Raw genomic sequence first — 4199 nt, 5'->3', positions numbered from 1 at the left:
ACGTTGTCCCACGTTGTCCCACGGTGTCCAACGATGTCCAACGGTGTCCAACGGTGTCCCACGGTGTCCAACGGCGTCCCACGTTGTCCCACGTTGTCCCACGTTGTCCCACGTTGTCCCACGGTGTCCCACGTTGTCCCACGTTGTCCCACGGTGTCCAACGATGTCCAACGGTGCCCAACGGTGTCCCACGGTGTCCAACTGTGTCCCACGGTGTCCCACGTTGTCCCACGTTGTCCCACGTTGACCCACGTTGTCCAACGATGTCCAACGGTGTCCCACGTTGTCCCACGTTGTCCCACGTTGTCCCACGTTGTCCCACGTTGTCCCACGTTGTCCCACGTTGTCCCACGGTGTCCAACGGTGTCCAACGATGTCCAACGGTGTCCAACGGTGTCCCACGATGTCCACCGATGTCCAACGGTGTCCAACGGTGTCCAACGGTGTCCAACGGTGTCCAACGATGTCCAACGATGTCCAACGATGTCCAACGGTGTCCAACGATGTCCAACGATGTCCAACGGTGTCCCACGATGTCCAACGATGTCCAACGATGTCCAACGGTGTCCAACGGTGTCCCACGTTGTCCCACGTTGTCCCACGGTGTCCCACGTTGTCCCACGTTGTCCCACGTTGTCCCACGTTGTCCCACGTTGTCCCAAGTTGTCCCACGTTGTCCCACGTTGTCCCACGTTGTCCCACGATGTCCAACGGTGTCCAACGGTGTCCCACGGTGTCCAACGGTGTCCCACGTTGTCCCACGTTGTCCAACGTTGTCCCACGTTGTCCCACGTTGTCCCACGTTGTCCCACGTTGTCCCACGGTGTCCAACGGTGTCCCACGTTGTCCCACGTTGTCCCACGTTGTCCCACGTTGTCCCACGTTGTCCCACGTTGTCCCACGTTGTCCCACGCTGTCCCACGTTGTCCCACGTTGTCCCACGTTGTCCCACGTTGTCCCACGGTGTCCAACGGTGTCCAACGGTGTCCAACGGTGTCCAACGATGTCCAACGGTGTCCAACGGTGTCCCACGGTGTCCAACGGTGTCCAACGGTGTCCCACGGTGTCCAACGGTGTCCCACGATGTCCCACGTTGTCCCACGTTGTCCCACGTTGTCCGACGATGTCCCACGTTGTCCAACGATGTCCAACGGTGTCCCACGTTGTCCCACGTTGTCCTACGTTGTCCCACGTTGTCCCACGTTGTCCCACGTTGTCCCACGTTGTCCCACGTTGTCCCACGGTGTCCAACGGTGTCCCACGTTGTCCCACGTTGTCCCACGGTGTCCAACGATGTCCAACGGTGTCCAACGGTGTCCCACGGTGTCCCACGTTGTCCCACGTTGTCCCACGTTGTCCAACGGTGTCCCACGATTTCCAACGATGTCCAACGATGTCCAACGGTGTCCAACGGTGTCCCACGTTGTCCCACGTTGTCCCACGTTGTCCCACGGTGTCCAACGATGTCCAACGGTGTCCCACGTTGTCCAACGGTGTCCCACGTTGTCCCACGTTGTCCCACGTTGTCCCACGATGTCCCACGTTGTCCAACGATGTCCAACGGTGTCCCACGTTGTCCCACGTTGTCCTACGTTGTCCCACGTTGTCCCACGTTGTCCCACGTTGTCCCACGTTGTCCCACGTTGTCCCACGGTGTCCAACGGTGTCCCACGTTGTCCAACGGTGTCCCACGATGTCCAACGATGTCCAACGATGTCCAACGGTGTCCAACGGTGTCCCACGTTGTCCCACGTTGTCCCACGTTGTCCCACGGTGTCCAACGATGTCCAACGGTGTCCCACGTTGTCCCACGTTGTCCCACGTTGTCCCACGTTGTCCCACGTTGTCCCACGGTGTCCAACGATGTCCAACGGTGTCCAACGGTGTCCCACGGTGTCCAACGGTGTCCCACGTTGTCCCACGTTGTCCCACGTTGTCCCACGTTGTCCCACGGTGTCCCACGTTGTCCCACGTTGTCCCACGGTGTCCAACGATGTCCAACGGTGCCCAACGGTGTCCCACGGTGTCCAACTGTGTCCCACGGTGTCCCACGTTGTCCCACGTTGTCCCACGTTGACCCACGTTGTCCAACGATGTCCAACGGTGTCCCACGTTGTCCCACGTTGTCCCACGTTGTCCCACGTTGTCCCACGTTGTCCCACGTTGTCCCACGTTGTCCCACGGTGTCCAACGGTGTCCAACGATGTCCAACGGTGTCCAACGGTGTCCCACGATGTCCACCGATGTCCAACGGTGTCCAACGGTGTCCAACGGTGTCCAACGGTGTCCAACGATGTCCAACGATGTCCAACGATGTCCAACGGTGTCCAACGATGTCCAACGATGTCCAACGGTGTCCCACGATGTCCAACGATGTCCAACGATGTCCAACGGTGTCCAACGGTGTCCCACGTTGTCCCACGTTGTCCCACGGTGTCCCACGTTGTCCCACGTTGTCCCACGTTGTCCCACGTTGTCCCACGTTGTCCCAAGTTGTCCCACGTTGTCCCACGTTGTCCCACGTTGTCCCACGGTGTCCAACGATGTCCAACGGTGTCCAACGGTGTCCCACGTTGTCCCACGTTGTCCCACGTTGTCCCACGTTGTCCCACGTTGTCCCACGGTGTCCAACGGTGTCCAACGATGTCCAACGGTGTCCAACGGTGTCCCACGATGTCCACCGATGTCCAACGGTGTCCAACGGTGTCCAACGGTGTCCAACGGTGTCCAACGATGTCCAACGATGTCCAACGATGTCCAACGGTGTCCAACGATGTCCAACGATGTCCAACGGTGTCCCACGATGTCCAACGATGTCCAACGATGTCCAACGGTGTCCAACGGTGTCCCACGTTGTCCCACGGTGTCCAACGATGTCCAACGGTGTCCAACGGTGTCCCACGTTGTCCCACGTTGTCCTACGTTGTCCCACGTTGTCCCACGTTGTCCCACGTTGTCCCACGTTGTCCCACGATGTCCCACGGTGTCCAACGATGTCCAACGGTGTCCAACGGTGTCCCACGGTGTCCAACGGTGTCCCACGTTGTCCCACGTTGTCCCACGTTGTCCCACGTTGTCCCACGTTGTCCCACGTTGTCCCACGTTGTCCCACGGTGTCCAACGGTGTCCCACGTTGTCCCACGTTGTCCCACGTTGTCCCACGTTGTCCCACGTTGTCCCACGTTGTCCCACGTTGTCCCACGTTGTCCCACGCTGTCCCACGTTGTCCCACGTTGTCCCACGTTGTCCCACGTTGTCCCACGGTGTCCAACGGTGTCCAACGGTGTCCAACGGTGTCCAACGATGTCCAACGGTGTCCAACGGTGTCCCACGGTGTCCAACGGTGTCCAACGGTGTCCCACGGTATCCAACGGTGTCCCACGTTGTCCCACGTTGTCCCACGTTGTCCCACGTTGTCCCACGATGTCCCACGTTGTCCAACGATGTCCAACGGTGTCCCACGTTGTCCCACGTTGTCCTACGTTGTCCAACGGTGTCCCACGTTGTCCCACGTTGTCCCACGGTGTCCAACGATGTCCAACGGTGTCCAACGGTGTCCCACGGTGTCCCACGTTGTCCCACGTTGTCCAACGATGTCCAACGATGTCCAACGGTGTCCCACGATGTCCAACGATGTCCAACGATGTCCAACGGTGTCCAACGGTGTCCCACGTTGTCCCACGTTGTCCCACGGTGTCCAACGATGTCCAACGGTGTCCCACGTTGTCCCACGTTGTCCCACGTTGTCCCACGTTGTCCAACGGTGTCCCACGTTGTCCCACGTTGTCCCACGGTGCCCAACGATGTCCAACGGTGTCCAACGGTGTCCCACGGTGTCCCACGTTGTCCCACGTTGTCCCACGTTGTCCAACGGTGTCCCACGATGTCCAACGATGTCCAACGATGTCCAACGGTGTCCAACGGTGTCCCACGTTGTCCCACGTTGTCCCACGTTGTCCCACGTTGTCCCACGTTGTCCCACGTTGTCCCACGTTGTCCCACGTTGTCCCACGGTGTCCAACGATGTCCAACGGTGTCCAACGGTGTCCCACGTTGTCCCACGTTGTCCCACGTTGTCCCACGTTGTCCCACGTTGTCCCACGTTGTCCCACGTTGTCCCACGTTGTCCCACGGTGTCCAACGGTGTCCCACGTTGTCCCACGTTGTCCCACGGTGTCCCACGTTGTCCCACGTTGTCC

Source organism: Bombus terrestris, unplaced genomic scaffold (assembly GCF_910591885.1).
Source record: "Bombus terrestris unplaced genomic scaffold, iyBomTerr1.2, whole genome shotgun sequence".
Lineage (NCBI taxonomy): Eukaryota > Metazoa > Arthropoda > Insecta > Hymenoptera > Apidae > Bombus > Bombus terrestris.
The sequence above is the reverse complement of the archived record's forward strand: the minus strand, read 5'-3'. Positions refer to the sequence as shown.